The sequence below is a fragment of the Pseudopipra pipra genome, chromosome 3 (assembly GCF_036250125.1).
Source record: "Pseudopipra pipra isolate bDixPip1 chromosome 3, bDixPip1.hap1, whole genome shotgun sequence".
NCBI lineage: Eukaryota > Metazoa > Chordata > Aves > Passeriformes > Pipridae > Pseudopipra > Pseudopipra pipra.
The window spans coordinates 73,994,586-74,014,606 of NC_087551.1; the positions used below are offsets into that span (position 1 = coordinate 73,994,586).

Below are 20,021 nucleotides of genomic sequence, written 5' to 3' on the forward strand. Positions count from 1 at the left end.
ATAATGGTCTTAGCAGAATGTAAGAAATACAGCTATTTTCTATGTTATTTTTGGAATTCAGAAGCACATTTACATACTACTAGAAGTACAATGGTTCATAAAATCTAAAACTTGCTGTAGGGCAAAGAAAGTTCAGTTCATGCAAAATTTAAGCTGTGAATATATACAGTGACAAATACACACTAGTGAATGTTTTTGTCACTACAGGCAATTCTCAGTCTGAACGTCCACCAATAATAAGTAAGTAAGCTCAGTATAGTCATAAAACAGAATCAGCTCTCAGTATAATAAACATTTATAAATTACATGCTGTGTTTTCAGTTTCAGGATGGACAAGTGCATAAGGATTCTTTTCTGCTGGTATTTTAATTGCAGAAAGCATCTTCCTCCCCAAGACGATTAAAATACTTTCATATGCATTTCCAAGTATTTTTAATATCGCATACTTTTATTTTACCTAAGATATCCCCAGCCAGAAGAAAATAATTCCTCAGCAAGAATGTATTTTAATGCTTCATTAAAAAAAAAATTCTTTCTCATACTTCTTTGAGTTGAAACTAATCAGGGTTTTATTCTTATTATTATTAATACCTAGATATGGATTTCCTGTGGTAATTTTTGCTTATTCAGATGAAAGGGAGTCACTAGAACCTTATTTCAATGACTGGTGATGCTGGTGAAAACTCAAATCAGTCCTTGGTGATCTATTAACAGCCACAGATATGTTTACTGTTGTAGCCAAAGAAATGTAGCTAAGAGGGCGATACACTATAAGAAATGCCTACAACAGAATTCTGTCACTTCTAGCTGCCAATCCACCAGCAGAGACTGCAAAGTTAACTCTGATTTTTTCCTTTATTTTCTCAGTATCTCGTGAGAAACATCAACATCACCTTAATTTAAAAAATCCATAAAAAATCATAATACCTAAGAGACAGCAAGTTAGTAACCCCAACAAAAAGTAGACATTTTTCAAATAAAGTAGCTTAAATGGTAAATTCACTCTAATTAAATCTTTATTTGGGAATTTTTCAAAATTTTCATCAACCCATTGTGAAAACACAACTTTGATGTATGCATCCTGAATTCACCTTAATGGGTAATTAATTGATACCCACTGTAGTTCCATGGATGATTGTTGCTTTACTGTCATTTAACTACAAATTAATTTACTTCTCTCCACATTGTTTATGTTTATCAGATATACATATAAATAGTTTACCAATCAAGTATTCCCAAATTATCTCCATTTCTCCAAAGCTTTCACAACAAACAAAAGACAAGACTGAGGTCATAAAGGCAAGTCTATTGTCTACGGAATGTATTTCTTTGTGAAAACAGTTCATCTCTACTACCCTTAGGTAGTTTGGTGAAAGATGTCTCTGCCTATGGCATTGGGTTGGACTAAATGAGCCTTGAAGATCCATGCCAACCCAAACCATTTGATGATTCTACAGATTTATGTTTCCTAACTTCTCATTATTTACTTTTTTTGTTGCTTTAGATACAATGCCTTCCTTGTTACACATATTTCTGAAAACTACAGATTCTTAAACACAATTTTCCATACATTGAAATCAAGGGAATTCATTCTAATTTTACAATAAAATATGTTAGTGATTCATAGGTAGGTTTTATAAAGAAATGGCAGAAAGTTTAATGTGGTACACAATGGACAGAGATTATCTATTCCAGTCACTCTGGAAAACATCTACTCTTCTGTATTATTTGATACATGCAGATTATTTATGTCTTTCACTCCAAGCATCTTTTACTGATGGATAGAATGAAAAATTTTTGCAGAATAGCACTTTCTGGAAAAATAGAGCTTTTAAAAGCTATTGTAGTTGAGACGAAAATAGGAAAAGCATTTTTCTGATCAGAAATATCAGCAGAAGAGTTAGGAGGACAGTTTGCACAACAAAGAAAAGAACCTCTTAATCAGATTTTTCTTTCCATTTATGAAAAAATTATATCTGCTCACGTACACTATAAACACTAATAATTTTACAAGGTGTCAGAAGCAATATTTATGTGTTTATCCTTCTAAAAGCTTAATAATTAATCACAAAAAAAAAAATTACAAAGACCTTTATAGCAGAATCATATATTAGAACTGTACAGGAAATATTAAATGTTTGGCGATGCAAATGGATACCAGAAGATATTGAAATTTATATTGAAGACAGGGTGGCATTTATGGATGGCAAAACTGAATAAAACAGTTCATGTATAATGCAGCATCTATTCAGGCACACTAGTGAAAATCCAACAAAAGTCAGCAACTGCCCCTGAACTGAAAACCATAATACTTTAATGAATTAATAATACTTTAATGAATTAAATCTTTTTCTAACTACAAGGAATTACCTTCCCAAGTCATACTAAAGCAGCTTGAGCTTGATTAGGGAATGAAAATAAAGACCACAGTAGTCATGGTGGAGACAACAGCTATAAAAGGAGAGTAAATGGACTATTAAATAAGAAATCATCTGTTTTCAGATTTTAGTTCACCACTAATACATTCCTCCAGTTAGCCATTGTCTGGTAGAGAAGGCCTTAATTTTCTGGCAGAAAATTTCCATGCATTTAGTGTAGCTATTCATATCATAATGTGCAATCACCTCCTTATAAGAAATTCCAAAGAAAATGTATACTTTCCCAGCATGGTACATCCATTAGCACATCCAACTGCCCATTGAACTCGAAAGACTTAATGCTATTCTGCGACTGGCTCCAAAAGGTCTCATTATCTAATCTTGACCTACTCAATGGCTCATACTTAGTCAGAAAAAAAATTTTCTTCCCTAGTTCGCTTTCCCACAGGGCACTACTCTAATTGAAAAAATCATAAATAAATATACATAAATAATATTACCTTATTAGCTAGAGACCTCCAGGTCACATGAAGTTGTTAGACTAGTGTTGGAGTGTATTTGTTGTTGCCTTTTGTTTTTGGTTTGGTTTGCTTTGGTTTGGTTTTCTTGTGGGTTTGATTTTTTGCTTACAAACCGAAACAACCAACCCTTGGATCCTTCTTGTTGTCCAGATAATGAGAACACACATTGAAAGAATATCATCAAAATAAATTGACCCATGGAATTTCTGCAGTGCATCCTCTGGCTAATCTGAAAATTCTATGGGGCCTCATAAACATTTTTAGTGCTTTATACAATTAGGGACTTATCAAACCAAAAGTTCTGGAGTTTTGTCTACTTTTCTGACATACAAAACTGCCATATCTATTTAAAGCATTTAAAACTACTTCCTGCCTCTTCCCACCTCTGACAAGAACTAAACTGTTCAGGTGTACAGAGTGCAACATGAGAAGAGAGAATTTTATCAAGTTTCCAGAAAATGTGCTTAGGTTGATCTGAACAAATAAGGAGTGAGAGTCTTCACTAAATCTCATCAGGAAGAAAGTAGTGTAGAGAGATATAGTTTTTGATATGTTTATTAACTTTTCTTCTTAAGCCTTATCCTATTCCTTGGTGGTAAAATCTACAAGAGTTCACAAAATTAAAACATAACCCTTGCTTGCTAAAATTGAAACAGTACCGACAACTGACATTCTGGGACCAGCCTTGAAAGCAACAATGTTCTTGTGTTTTAGGGAAACACAAAACAAGCAATGCTATTTACTTGCAACTTCTATTGCATTATTAATGCATTTTTAGTTAGTTTATCAAAACATGTCACCACCTTAGTGTGTACATAGTAACTGATTCAAGATAGGGCACCAAAGTAATATAGTCCATGTGAAAGAATACATATCTCCTTAGAGCTGCAAGCAAGGCAGACTGGAATGGCAAACACAATTTCAAATGTCAAAGAACAATAAAATAAAAACTGTGGAGGGGTCTGTATGTGCAAAACCCACATACCACAGAAAGGAATAATTTCTAAGTTCCACCATTTAAAACTGGCCAGTCAATCATGTAGGTTCCCTGTAGACTCTTCAGTAATACAGTTTATGCAGCTTTTTTGGGACAAATTTCTGTATTTCTCCTGCACTGACTACAAAAGAAATATAAGATTACTACGCATTTGAATTTTATACAGATTAAGTTAGAGAGGCAAATTCCACACATACTGTTTAGGCATCTTCTTCATTAGGAGGTATGTACGTACAGTTCATTCTGAAACATAGGCAAAGGATATTAAAATTGTTCTCTGGGCAGTTTATCTGCAAACAGAAACAAATGAAGTCTAAGACATGGCCGCCACCATGAAAGAATATGTCTGAATATGCCAAGTCAGTGCTGAACAACTTAGCAGACCACTAGCCATTCCTGGAAAGGCTAGACATGATTTGCCACCAAGATTTCAGCAAGGTTGCCAATTCAACAGCAGCATAAAAAGGAGACAGGCAGATTGACCACTACACCTGTGTCATGCAGCATAGGCAAATTGAATTCATGATTCTCCTTACAGTAAAACGCAGCTAACCAGTCAAGCTCTGAACAAAACTTGGAATTAGTCGGTTTCTTGTTGTTTCTTTTTATACTGTGCTCATCATTTAAATATTGGACCCTTTTAAATTCTCAGTACTTTTAAAGTTGCATTTTTTGGGACATAATTATGTCTGTGTAGCTGAATGGATAGCTGTAATGATCAGCAGCTTTGACTATCTTGCAAAGATAACCAATATTTCTTGTAAGCACCCAACAGAAGCACATTTTAGGGTCTTCCAGGAGGTATGCATCTATCACTGTATTGTTCCTTTCACTGAACTAATTCACTAAGTGTTTAGGTATTAGCATTAGGCTGATAATATCTTGATTGATATATTCTAACACAACTGTGATTGTATGAGTTTAAAAAAGTCTATTTGAGACTACACTATATTTGAGAAAGTTTTGTCAGAAGCTGAAAAATTCATGTGTCCATTAGGATTGAAATAAATAAAACCAGGAAGTGATGCAGATACTTCTCCTAAAGCAGAAGGGTAACATCTAGAAGAAAATTAATAACTGGTACTGTGGTTTACCAATTACGTTATGTCTGTGTTATTAAGCTACAATTCTTCATGACTATGAGGACAGTTTTCAATTTCATGGCTCTAAATACTGTTGCTTACAGAGAGGTTCCTCATCTAGCAGTGCTCTTCAGAGATATTGGAGATGAACCTCTCAGAGGACAGCCACCGGTAGTTATTTGGTATAAATTGAAGATCATTAGACAATTCAATCTGAAGAGACGTCAGGATGGACCCTAGCCCAACACCTTGCTCCTTTGACATTGCTTTCAATGTCACCTCTGAGGACAGACACGTTGTTCAGAACTTTATCAGGTCTTGAAAACCTGCAAGGATGGAGACTACAGCAACCTCTCTGAGCAATCCACTGCTTTGGTTTCCTTACAGTGGAAAAGTTTCAATTTTGCACCTTTGTTCTCATGCTTATGCCATACATCGCTGGAAATACCTTGGCTCTTGATAATGTCTTTGCAGTTGTTAAGAGGCTGCTGTTAGGTTCTCACAAGGCCTTCTTTTTCCCAGGCTAGTTCCCTCAACTTCTTATATAACAAGTGCTCCAGTCTCTCAGTTCTGCCAGTCTGGGTGGCCCTCCACTGAACTTGCTCCAATTTACTGAGATCCTTCTTATAAAATGAAACTATAGTATATGTTCCGTTCATATTTTCAAATGTAACACTGGAAATTCTTCAATGTTTTCTTTGAGTTCAGAAGTACTTGGTTCTATCCTCTACTGTCTCCATATTTATCAGGTTCATGTTTAGCTACTTCCAACCACATAAGGCAAAGAAAATACAGCATAGAGTAGGAAGAGAGGGAATGGGGATGGTACATCACACCACAGACCTAAGTATCTCTCAGAAACCATTTTTAAGAGGGTAAAGTCACATTAAGGAAGCCTAAGTGAACATAATTCCATGATGTATAATGGGTTTTTCCTAGTGATACTCCTAGCACACACACAGAAATAAAAAAAACCCTGCTTATAATAAAAAAAATTTATAAGCATTTCTAATTTATAAGAATTAAAAAAATAGTAACTTTTAAAACTATTTCAAAGCCTTAAATGAAAACATTTTCCATATTTTCCATATATCCTACATTGAACTGCACTTGTCTGAATCTAATCAACCACCTGCAAATCTGTTTGTAGTCTCTTGTCAGATCTTCCATCAATATGTTTTTATTTAAGCATCATTCTTATGAATCTCTTAATTCACAGCTTTTTGAAAGAAGTGTGATCTTTTCCTCAGAGCGATGACGCAAAAGCTGAAAAACCTCACTGATTTTCTACCAATATGTTTTTCTTGATTTTTATTATGCCTAAGCTAAAATTCAGTAAATGTACACTTTTTTATTTCACACTTTACAGTTCACTGTATGCATCTTTCATTTGTATATTTCCTAATATAGACCATATGAGTTTTGTTTTCGTTTTTTTTTAGGAATAAATCCTTAATGATAATCTGACTTATCAAGTTCAGAGTAACTTCTATATAATTGACAAATAATTTTATTTCTAACCTAATACAGCTGATTTTGTTGAATGAACACACATACTTTGTCTGGGTGCCAAAAATAACACAGTTCTCACTTTTTCCTGTGTCTTTCTCCAGGCAAATTGCAGTTATAATTTACTTCTTTTTACATTAGATTTAAAAATGTCCTTATAAATGCTAATAAAATATTTTTTCATAACTATAGTAAACCTGAGCTTTATGTTCAGCCTTGCAAAACTACCTGTAAAGGTCCTTATGTTCCAATTTATAAACAAATTCAATAAAAGTTTGCTTCATAGAACACAGCTGCACTTGAGGCCTTATGACTTACTTTTTATTTAAAGAGATCTTATTTCTGGATCTTCACATTTAGTTTTAAAGTGATTTCCTAACATTGCTGGTGTCTGTTTCTAAATTGTGATCTTTATCTAAGATGAGTATTAGTAAATATATAGGAACAATGAAGTCAAAGAAATCTAAGCATGTTTTATGCTAAAAGAAACACAGAGACAACACCCTCTGATGCAGCTTGACATAATTTTCAGTTTTTTCATCCAGAATATTGCCTCAGGACTAAACCCAGAAAATGAAGACAGAGAAGCATACTTGTATTAACATACTAGTAGAGGAATATTGAATTTTAAAAAATAAGTTTGTGTTCTTCTTTTCCTAGTTCATTTCAAAACTGTGGCAAATCTAGGCATTTACTAATCAAAATCATTAAGCACATCTTTGCTTTGGACAAAGATATGACCACCTAACTCCACCAAAGAACAAAGAAGCCTTTCTTATTGGTCCCAGATATTTCTATAAATCTTTTGATCCAAGACAGAAACACTTCCTTCTATGAATATAGATTTTAGTTTTGCAATTCGTGATCATACAACAAACCTCAGACTGAGGACATTACCGTGCATAATAGTGCTCTTCAAACAGAAAGTGGTATGTCAGTGTTTAAATTTCTATATTCAACTAGGAATTGAAAAGAAATGTATCCAACTCTAAAGCGGATACTCCTATGTGCTTAAAAATTTTTTTAAATAAAAATTTAAGAACGAAAAGTATTTTCAGAGGCAGAAACAGCACAAATACTCATAAGAGACACAGAAGTTGTGACGATCACAAAGGTTTCCCTGTATTGTCCTTCACAGAGGTAAAGTCTAATGGCAAAAAAAAATCCAACATCAAACTAGCTCTCAAATAAGTTGATGCTCAGAAGAGAAAAGCTTTTACAGCACTTTCTTCATTACTAAATTAACTTCCCTTGCCCCTATAGAGATCTATGAACCATCAGAACCTGGTCCTCACAAGTCATTTCAATTACCTGGACATTTGTTCGGAAAACACCACAAATGAATGCAACTCATCCATCAGGTTCCTGGAATGTACTGAGGACTGCTTCCTACTACAGTTGCGGGACACTCCAATTAAGAACAAGGCATTGCTATATTTGCTGCTCACACACCGAGAAGACTTATTTGACAACATAACCACCAATGGCAATATCTGCATGCAACTTAAGAAAGAATAGTACAAAGATGACATAATCAAAGAATCCAGGACAGGTTAAAAGCTGCATAACTGGGGAGCAGCCTTGCTGAAAGGGAGTTGGAGGTCCTTGTGGACAAGAAGCTGAAGATGAGATGTTGCGGCAACAGGCAAAAATGAGAGATGTGATCATCCCACACTACTCAGCACTTGTCAGGCCACATCTGGAGTACTCTGTCCAGCTATGGTACCCACAATTAAAAAAAAAAAAAAAAAAGACTCAGACACACTGGATAGAGTTCAAAGATCACCACAAAAATAATCAGATGATTGGAAACCTACCCTCTGAGGAAAGACTGAAGGAGCTAGGTCTTTTCTTCCTGAAGAAGAGAAGGCTTAGAAGGGACCTTATGACAGTACTTTAGTACTTAAGGGGCAGCCTGCAAAGAGGATGAAAGCTCTCTCTTGAGGAAGACCCACATGAGAAGGACAAAGGGGTAATGGGTAGAAGGCACACTGGAAGAGATTTCAGCTTGAGAAATAATTTGTTTACAGTGAGAACAATCATGGAACAGTCTCCCCAGGGATACAGTGACATGCTCATCCCTGGAGGATTTCAAGACAAAATTGGACAGAGTGTAAAATGATCTCATTTTAGCCTCCTTTCCCGTGAAAAGTTAGACAAGATGATATTTCCAGGTCCCTTCAAACCTGGGCTGTTCTATGATTGTACAAAATTTACCATTGGCCAAAAATGTCTACAGGTACTCTGGTTTTCTCAAAGGAGCTCAGAATAGTCCAGTCAGGAAATTTTGTAAACATCACCTTCTAAATTAGTCAAGCAATTTCATGAAATAATTGGCCAGCAGTCCTCTAGCTGCTAAATCAATGTTCCCTGGTTTTGATTCTAGATGTATGTTACTGCAAAACTATCTGCTCAGGAAGACATTCTCCTTCCAGCACTCATGTTAACATTAATCCCACTGTGTGAAACACCCAAAGGACTATGACAGAAATGATAAGCACTGTAAAAAAGAAAAATTGCTGGTTTGTTTGGGTTTTTTATTTGAAGATGAACAAATGAAAAAAAACCTTATCCTCAACAATCTTGTAGATAACAATATTCCTTCAGATACAGAGTTATTTTTATTTGGATCCTACCTACAATCTTCCTCAATCTTTGGAATTGCATCAGAATAACTATCCTGTATTTTAAGCAAATAGAAGGTTAGGAAATCCAAAATAGTCAAAAGCTAATGCTGTTTATCTTTTTATGTAGACAACACTGAGAACAATCATGTCATCAGGCATACATAAATTACATAAATTACAAAATAGTATTTCCTGAACTGTGTCTGTCATCACAAAGAGACTGCCCCTTATGCTTAGAATCACTCTTTGCTAAAAGTAAGAATGTAAAGGAGTGTAACAAATGACTTACATAATTTTTTTTTACGTGAACGACCTTTGAAGTCCCATTTAAACACATTATATACTTCACGTTAAGTGTCAAAGTAGTCCAGTTGACTTCAACAGAACTACTTGACAAGCTTTATATTGCTTTCCCAGCAAGAAAGCACACTGAACATTTCGCTGAACTGAGGCCTCAATCAACAGCTCAATAAACAGACAGATTGAATAACACATCTATTGCTACATAGGACAAAAAGAGATAAAATGAAATTTTGTTTTCATAAGCAATACATAGAGAAACTACAGGCACAGAATATCCTTTACAAAATAACACTTTCCCAGTAGCATTTCATCACAAGGCTTGAATAACTGATCCTACAGGATCAAAATAAGGAACTTTTAAAAAGTTTAATATTTATTTCCAGCACATTACAGAGACTGTCATCATCTGAATTAGGTTACAGCCATATCTGTGGTATTAAAATACTATACATATATTCAGGCCTTGGGAAGTGGAAGTATGAAGAGTATAAAAAGTGTAATATTTGAAATTTCTATTTCACAGCATTAAAACACTTAATTCCCTTTAGTGTATTTAGTATGTGCTTCTCACCTGTCTCCTAAGCTGAATGCAGCTTCAGAGAGCAGAGGCCTCAGATTCACAGAGAAATATATAATAATGAGAGCAAATAAATTTTTTTTCCAGCCTGACATTGACCTCTATGTTCTGATGCAGATTCGTGTGGATGCTTGAATTTTCCTAGGCACTGTTTAATAGCTCTGTATGTGTGCTTGTGGCAATAGTATTCCCACCAGACTGCTTAAGTGGAAAATATATTTACTGCTACAATTCTAGTTAGAAGTTTGGCTAAGCAGCCAAATTTCCTGCATAGAGCATAATTTGAAATATCAAGAATATATTCATAGAAGGTGGGCAGAAATGACTTTAGACTTTTAGAAGACCTTTGCTCTTCTGAAAGGCCAGAAAGGTGTGGGCCAGGCACAATATTCTGTGCACCTGGGAAGCTTTAAAATGGAGTCCATGATTTTATGGACAGGAGATAGTGTTATCACATAGGAAAATTAATTTAAGCAATAACTATATATATTGTCTTTATGAAAGTCCCAGTGAAGTCAACATGTACCATATAAACCCATTTAAAAGCAGAAACAGTATGCTGCAGCTTAAGGAGATAAGCAAAATAAACATCTTTTATTAGACAAATCTGTATACAATTGGAAATGGGTTAAAAAAAAAAAAAAAAGGCAAAAATTCAAGCACATACCCCTACAGGTCTTTAGCAGAGAGAATGGTATCTCCAGAAGCCTGTTTGTTTCTCCCAGCTATGTCAACTGGTCCATCCAGTAATTAGCAAGTATTAATTAGTAACAGAAAGAAATTACATATTCCTGGACTTCATATATCAGAAGCATATAATGAATGAAGACAGTTACAGCTTACCAAACTACATCCAAATTGACCACCTGAATATTCAGAGACAAATATTTACACAAGATTTTCACTCTTTTCTACTCCATTACAGTATGTTGTGTTTAAAACTTCACTTTTTTTTAAAAAAAAAGGCAACTCTTCATCTGCATTACCTTATCTGAGCCTGGAATGCTAGCCAAATTATACGATACATTGATTTCCAAAGGACCAGGATTTTATCCAGAACATAGTTTAAAGCATGACTATTCAATGTAGTACATGGCCAGTCCTAACAGGCAGTGACACTGTAAAGCAGATGAGCACAAAATAAGAGCTAAATTGATGGTCTCTTCTCTCCACAAATTAAATTATTTACATTACAGTTTAACCTAGCATGCCTACACTGTCACCATTCCACATCCTACAACTGTAGTCATGATTCCTAAAGTTATTCTTTCATGCAAATAAGTCTGCTGATTATCAGCTATAGTTATGCTGCTCCTCAAGGCAAAGTTTTAAACATAAGAGCAAAGAAAGTGAATAAAAAGAATCTTGCCTCCTAAAGAGTTAAAATAAACACAGTGTATAAATAAGCCATTAAAACTAGTTTCAGAAGGCATATCCTAAGAAAAATGTCTTTGTAGTATCATAGAATTGCTTAGGTTGGAAAAGACCTTTAAGTCCAATCATTAACCTAGCACAGCCAAGTCCACTGATAAACCATGTCCCCGAGTGCCACATTTACATGTCTTTTAAATACCTCCAGCAACGGAGTTTCCACCACTTCTCTGGACAGGCTGCTGCAATGTTTGATCACCCTTTCTGGGAACAAATTTTTCCAAATATCCAACCTAAACCTCCCTTGACGCAACTTGAAGCCGTTTCCTCTTATTCTGCTTATTACTGGGGAGAAGAGACCAATCCCCACCAGCCACAATCTCCTTTCAGGCAGTTGTAGAGAGAGGCAAGGTCTCTCCTGAGCCTCTTTTCCTCCAGGCTAAACAACCTCAGCTCCCTCAGCTGCTCCTCATAAGACTTGTGCTCTAGATCCTGGACCAGCTTCATTGCCCTTCTTTAGAAACATAATCTTTGACAGATCAAGGTTACTTAACTGCAGTCCTCAGACTCCAAATTTCATACAGTCCAGACATATATTTCCTCAGCAAAGGCTCTAATGTTCCTATTTAAAAAACAGCCTATGCTTCAGCTGATCTTCTACACTGCATAGGAGGTTGTGCGTGTTGCATATGCTCTGCATACTTGCTGCTACACTGAATTTCCTCTATTACTTTGTAAAGAGCATGTAGAGTTCTAAAACAAAAGCATTATGTAAGTCCATGTTAATCTTAATAATTTATGAATATATGCATACATCCTCAAACCACATCTGGAAGAATTCAATGAAATCTTCCATAGGAGAGAAACTGCAATTTCTGCTAAATGCCATAAAACACATAGACGTATCTTTCCTTTGGGATAGGATCACAAGTTTCTGATCTATCCTGTCTCCTAAAATTCCAAAAATTACTATATGCACTACTCAAATATTTAATAATGCAATTAATTCTCAAAATAGCTGACATATTATTTCTAAAACATCTTACAGCATGAAATCCTGCATAGTCCCTAAACTCATGTAGTTAACTGTGCCTAGGGGAGATTCTTAGCTTGTAATGCAGTAATGAGTAATTGTTTAGTATTTCCTTTGAAGTACACATTTGCTGCTACACTGTTTTACTAAACACATCTCATCAGCAAATCCAGAAAATTCTTTTAGCTAAAGGGATAATTATAAAGCTGTCTACATAACAAGCTATCCTCTTTGAAGCTCTAAATCAGAATCCAAGGCTCTATTTCTGTAACAAGTATTTCTTTTTATTTTTATTGATCTTTACCCTTAACAGCACCTTTATATCATGAAATCCTTTTGTCCAGTCACAGTGCCTGATAGCAGTTGCTAAATTATTTTTTAACTAGCTATCTCAAATATAACTATTATTTCCGTATTGTTAGGTGCAGATAAAGATTACAGTTTCAAAAATATCCTTTTACTGTTCTGAAAACTAAATGACTAATTTGTACAAAGCTATTCAACAAGTTGGAAGTCTTATCTTCCATAAAATAACTCCATTGCTAAATTAAAGAGATTGCAATTTTAAATCAAGAATATAAACAAGTATGAAATACTTTGTTATTTAAAAAAAAAAATCAAAGCATACACGAAGGAATTAGCAGGGAATAAGCCACCAATTGAACAAGCTTAAAAATACTGTATTTTCAATGAATGCATTCTTTTTTACCCCCAAGTCTATTTGCCTAAAGGGCAAAAAACCTAAATGTCAGAACTTTCTGACTCAGCGCAGAATTTTTACCCAGTGCAATAACCTCACTAGTTAAATCAGTTTATGCTGTCACTGAAAACACATCAAGGATGAACAGAGTAAGGCATACTCCAGAGGTATACTGAAAGAAAACCCTGAATGACACCATCATTTTTTTCTTCCTTTAGGAGGAATGCAAAGCAATGAATTTTGGAGAACACTGCTCAAGAAACTAAAAAATTGAGGTACAGAATAAAATTAGATTAAAAAATAAATTGAACTAAATATACAAAATACTAATAATGCTAATAGAGCATATTTCCAGTTTGCATCTCCCCGATTTCTTGAGTCAGTAACTAGGAGATTAATTTTAACACTATTAGGTTTAAATCTAATCTCTTCATTTGTCACAACTTCACTCTATATTTTTTATTCATACTTTTCCTTGGCTCATGCTGTTCACCTAAACCTTGATTAAAATGAATTAGAGACATCTATATTAAAATTATTGGGATTTGAGATTTTGGTTTGGTTTGGTTGATTGGCTTGGGTTCTGATTCAGGGGTTTTTTGTTTGTTGTTTTTTGAGTATTGAACCTGGGAAATACACACTTTTCTTTCAGAGCAGTATAAGAGTGCCCAGAGTATTATTCATGTCCAGTTATCTGACATGGGAGTTATTTATCTTTTTCATGAAAAACATCATTAAGCCTTGGTTATATCAGGATAAAAGAACTGAATAAATTCTTTTTAATTTTGGATGTTTATGTTTCATACAGCTCTTCCAACTACAATTGCTACAATTTCAGTCCTTTATTTACCCTCTTAAACTCCAAACTTCATAATGGAAAAAAGTAGATTTTCCAAATATATTAGCTTAACCAAATTGATTTAACATGATTCAAAAGCCTTTACTAAAAATAAGCCTAAGGGATCTGTTGATTAACAGGTTCTTTCACCTGGTTACAGGCAGCCATTTGGCATGGCCTTCCTACATTTGTCCAATTCCTTACAAGGCTTTAGGGTTTTTAAACACATTGATTAATGCATCTGAAAATGGACCATTGTCATCCATTTATACCCACTGCTTGACCTTACATTTTTTTACCAATTCTTTATATTGCCCTGGGAATCAACAAAACTTCTGAGAATATTAAACCAACATAACGATAAAGCTAAGAAAGTGAACATTTAGGTGAATTAGGTTTTACAGCACAGTCATAAGATTTGAACATTGAGAGATTGCTTACTGGAAGCTTTCTTACAATCAGGGAAAAAAGAGAACAAACAAAGAATATAATATATAGATCTGTCCCTCAAGTCGTTAGGTGTGCAAATATGGAGAGCTAATTAGGGAAAAATATTTTACAAATCCAACATTATTCTCTCTTTTATTTCCATTCTCAAATACCAAAGGAGTTATAATTTCAGGATTTTTACTGTATCCCTTAAAATGGCTAGTTTCAAAATTAATTTCTTAGACAGCTCTGTGAATGAAGTCATTTGTATATTCCTTCAATTGAAGAAAATGTATGAAGGTATTAGCATTTTTCCTCATGTTCTTTGCATCTTCTCTACACTTATATATTTAAAGAAAATACCATTGGATCTATTCTCCTTATCCAAGGAAGACTAAACACCAGCTTTAGAATCTTCAAAACTTTGTTCATAAAATTTATCTCCCTTTTTTGAACCAGATGAAAATCCTATACACAGAAATGAACCATAAATCCATTCTGTGTATGCAAAAAAAATATGCATTTTTAACTACATTATTTAATATCACTCTAAACTCGTACTTTTTTCAATTACCATTTACTGATAAAATATTATGTTTTGTGGTGGAGAATACTTATGCTTGAAAAGCAGACTACATCCAGAAAAGCAAGGATAAACTTAAAAAAAAAAAAAAAAAAAGAAAATAGTGAAAAATTGAAGAAGATAATTAAGAATTGAAAGAGAAAGTGCACAACTAAATTATACTCCATTCTGCCAGGCAGAGTACAAAACATATCAGATGTAAACTATGATTTTTCTGAGAAAAACGCCTAAATATTAACCTTTGAGATAATGTTCAACAAGTACCATAGTGCTTCTCTGCACCTGCCATATAAAACTACTAAAGTGAACATTAAAGAATAGAATTAATAGTCAGAATAGAAAAAAAAAAGTACACTCCTTTCTACATAAAAGGAAAGCAGATAGCTAAATTGGATGATAGGCAAAAGCAATTAGTAAGGAAAACTTTATGTTAATGAAGCAGCAGAGCTTGTTAGGTCATCTTAATTATGCATGCTAAATTCTGACTTGAGGCAAAGAAAGCTGTGAAGATTAATAGTTGTAGAGTAAAAGAAGTCTAAGCTCATAACACTTTTTTCATGCTCTACTTTGCTTGGTCTGAATCATGGTTGGCATATATAAACTTAAAAGTATATTTATGCTCCGGGTTTTTTTCCTCTTTCTGTGTGCTACTTGTACAGACTCAAAACCAATAAGTGAAGTATGTCAAGGTAAACTTTCTTTAAAATAGTACATGACCCCTCTGTTTTCCAGAATATTTTTCTGTTTATACAGTACAGATGACAATATTGTTAGAATTTAACAAAAATATTCAGTCATTATAGTTAAGTAGGTTTTTTTCCATCTTGCAGGAAAATTTAAAATTCAATTTTTACTCCAGGCTAAAATAAGAATGAATTCTTCCAAATCTAAAGTAAGAAAAAAAAATCTTAAGTTACATAAATTAAATATTATTATTTTGTTCTAGTTTGTTTGAGTTTTTTACTAACTTACATTATAATTTCATTTTTCAAGAAGAAATCATATTCTGTTTGAAAAAATAATGTGGCTTTATTAACACCAAGTTATTTTGTTCAAGTGGTTGCTAAGTAGCAAACACTTCCACATTTCAGAATTCAGTATAAACTTGGTGGGAAATAAAAATTAAAATATTATATATCAGAGAATCCTTTAGAGATCCTCAATCTAGTTAGAAGTTGTTCAGTAACAGGATAACACAAGGGGTAAAAGCTAACAATCCACCCTGTCCAGAGTCTAACTTTATAACAGTGCATTTTGGACTGCTAACAAGTGAAATTAGGTAGTGAGAAACGGGGAACTGCATGACTGAATCAACATTAACAGTTACATTTTGACAGATTAGAGATATTTTGGATTTTATCTGGAAATATGTAAGCCAAATTTTAAAAAACTCACTTTTATGAATTGCTGAATTAAATCAGGAAGTGCAGGATCAAGTGAGAATTAATTACAAAGTTTATTCTAGTCTGAAAAAAAGAAACAGATTTGGATTTAAAATGCAAAAAATGCATTCTTTATTTCATTGGGATTTTTTCACCCAACAGTAACAAGAAGAAACAAGAAGACAATGAGAAATAGAGAAATGTTAGATACAGCTATTTCTACTAGCAAGAAAAATAAAGTGTTGCAATAGTTTGATCTTTGACCTTCTTTTCTTCTCTTATTTTCTAAAGACGTGGCTTATTACTTGTGGCAAAACTATAATTAACAAATTCCTGTACTTTTGTTATAAGAAACAATAGCCATGACATATGCCAGTTCCATGTGATGTTTATTTTTAAACGCACTATATTTTCTTTCCATCTGTTTAGTAAGAGTATGGTGATACAAATACAATATTCAAAATAAATACAAGACTGCTGAGAATACTCACACAAGTGTGTGACACAGATAAAAAGACACAAATGTATTGAATAGCAACACATTTAGATTAACATTTCTATGTTATGAGCATAAGTACCATTTTGATTACCCTTGGACCTAAAGAAATATGAGAGAACCATCAAAAGCATGAATTAGATCTCATAGTATTTGAATCACAATAGAAAAACCTCTTCAGGAAAAGTAGACCGGTGAGACTTCCTCAGGGCTTCTATATATCATATAAAAGTATATTCACATTTAGTCCTTAATAGAAATTAGTTTAGACTTTTATAGAAATCATATCTGATTCTTATACACATTTCAACAAGCACACCTTTTGCGTAAAGAAAGTGTGTATAGTCTGACATAACATGGCTAATGATTTCCAACATTTCCACAGATTTTCTGGAGTCACAGAAAGAATAAAGTCAATTGTACTGTAGCTACTCTCCCAAATCATAGAACTCATTTAGTTTCTTAGGTATACAAATAAGTAAACATTTATTATTAGAATTATTCAGTAAGGAAACATTCATTAAATAGTTTAATTTTGTTTTCTCCAAAGACCATGCAAAGAATCTTAAGAAATTGTAAAAGGAGAGTGAAGTATAATGGAAGATATGATTTTCATTACTCTTCCTCTCAGGTGTGCTAAACCATCACCCTTTCCAGAGCTGTGCTGAGGAACAGACTAGAAGCAAAGGAAAAACTATTGTAATTGTACTCAATAGGATTCCCACTTGAAAACTTAAATTGGAACATTCCAAAGAGGTGAGATGAAATTTTATACCCACTGTTTATTATATTGAGATACTAAAGGTAAGATAATTATGAGGAAAATTATTAGTTAGAGGTTAAACAAGCCTACAGAAAACACCTTGAAACAATAATTAAGACTGGGAACTCTGTGAATCATAAATAAGGAGAAGCAGTGCCAGAGTTATATTGATAGTTCTAACTGTTATAATGGCTAAATTGGTGTGGTGAAAAAACCCAGGGTAGAAATACCTAGCACAAACACCACCAGAGCTTGAAAACTTTGCAATCCATAACTGCCTGGTTTTACACCAATGGAAAGCAGTGAGTCTTTACCAAGGTCTAAATACATTATCCATGCCCCAGGTTTTTATTTGGCACAACTTTCAGGCGGTTTAAAACCTGATTAAATGGCATTTAGCTATGTTGTTCAAGTTGAATGCACTCCCATTAAGCAGATTTTTTTCCCATTAAGCTGTAGCCATTATCAACCAGCAAAAATTAAAAAAAAAAATTCCAGTTCAGCCCATATCAGAGTATTCCATAACAGCAATATCTGTGAAGAATCTTTCATTCCCAAGTACATTTTAGACTTTAAATACACATGAATATCAGTGACATGAAAGTCAAATTTTACACACTTAACAACTTCACTGATCCTAAGCCAATAAAATATCTTATTTTATTCTCAGCACAGACAGAACACTGTGCAGTGATGTCATGAAGTGAATTTCTTTTACACCTTCCAAAAGGACATGCTGTGAATGTTTTTTTTCTGTATCTAAGGGCCAGATTATAAAAGCTCTGTAAGCACTTGCCAAGATTATTAGCCCTTTAAATATCCTTTAAACATTATCTGCATCCCTCAACTATTTAAAACCCAGGTAATCAAAGCATATTTAGATGCTTAATCAACATAAAGAATCCCCATAAAATATTCATCACAGTCTATATGAACACTTGGTTCCACTTAGAGCACAGAGGGCTTTAAAGGGTCCAGAAAAGAAACCACTGTGTTTTTCATGCATTTTTTTATATTTTTCTATCCTGAGACAAAGTATTGTCATAAGGTATTATTCTTATAGAGTCAGGTACTAGCAATTATAGGTTTCTGCCTCACATCAGAAGCTTTTCTGAGAGAAACGCTTTCTTTACAGTACCACAGAAGATGAAGAACATGCAACTGGCCCACAGAACTCTATTCCAATATTTATTATTCCATTATTTTTTTGATCATGGCCCTATGTTCTCACAAAGTAACTATCACTACTTATTTGGTAAATAGCAATTACATATTTGATCAATACATAAAATATACGAATATAATGAATGAGAAGAAGCATCGCAAATTTTAAATTCAAAAAGATAAAAATAAAGGAATGAAAATATTACTGCAAACAAGGAAGCATGAAACAATGTCTTACAATAATAAGCAGCTCTTTTATATAAACCAGATGGACATTTCACACAATTTTCAGATTTTTGGGGGTTCATTTGCTTATTTGAAATTATTTAGAGAAACGAACAATGTAACTTTTAAAGTACTGTATGATAGAATCTGTAAAGTTCAGTACAACAGAACTAGTAAATAAATTAAATTTAAAATGTTTGAAATTATCATATGCAAGATATTATATACAAAAGTACATAGAAGAAAAAAGTATTTTTCTCTAAAAATGATAACTTTCTAAAAAACATTAAATTAACTTCATAAAATATTGATTGTAATTTAGTAAGTACTGTCTATATAATCTTTAAACCTTATCAGTAGAAAAAAATTGTTCAAAACATGAACTATGTCATGTGGCTTAATTAACACAATCTGGACAACTGATAGATAATGAAGATATAAATCTTCAAGAAACAAAATTTGCTTTTTTTCAAATGGAAAGTGAAAAGCCTCAACAACAACCCCCCCTCAAAAAAACCAAGTAAAACCAAAACAAAACCCAACAACCTAAATTGCTAAGTGGTCAAAGTGGTAAATCTTTCAATGAATTTGAAGACTAAAGAGGTTCCAATGTAGGATATGTTTTAAAATAGATCCTTTCCTGACATTGTCATTCCGGATTTAATTCCAACTAATGAGCATAAACTCACCAAAAACCTAGTAATGAAAGTTTATTTTCAGGAAGGTAATTGTGATTTTTATAAACAGAAGTGAGGCTAAAGAATAATGGCAATGCAAGGAAAAAATAAACAACTGGATTAATTACCTCTCTGAGGTCACAGAAAGTGGAAAAGATAGTAAGAATGTGTTATTTATAATATTCATAAAATATTTAAAAACAAGATTTATATAGAAATTTAAAAGTACACATTATTAATGAATTAATCTTAAATTAATAAGACACACAAGACAAAGACAGCTGTCATTAGCTTGACTTTTATCAGGATTTGACATGATCCCTCGCAATATTTTCACCAGCAAAGTAGGGAAATGTGGTCTAGGTG

General features: G+C 33.5%; 1 protein-coding gene across 7 annotated transcripts in view; it reads right to left on the reverse strand.

Annotated features, from left to right (window-relative positions):
- Positions 1 to 20,021, reverse strand: part of GRIK2 (glutamate ionotropic receptor kainate type subunit 2) — a 365,319-nt gene that overhangs the window by 197,543 nt on the left and 147,755 nt on the right. The window lies entirely within an intron of this gene.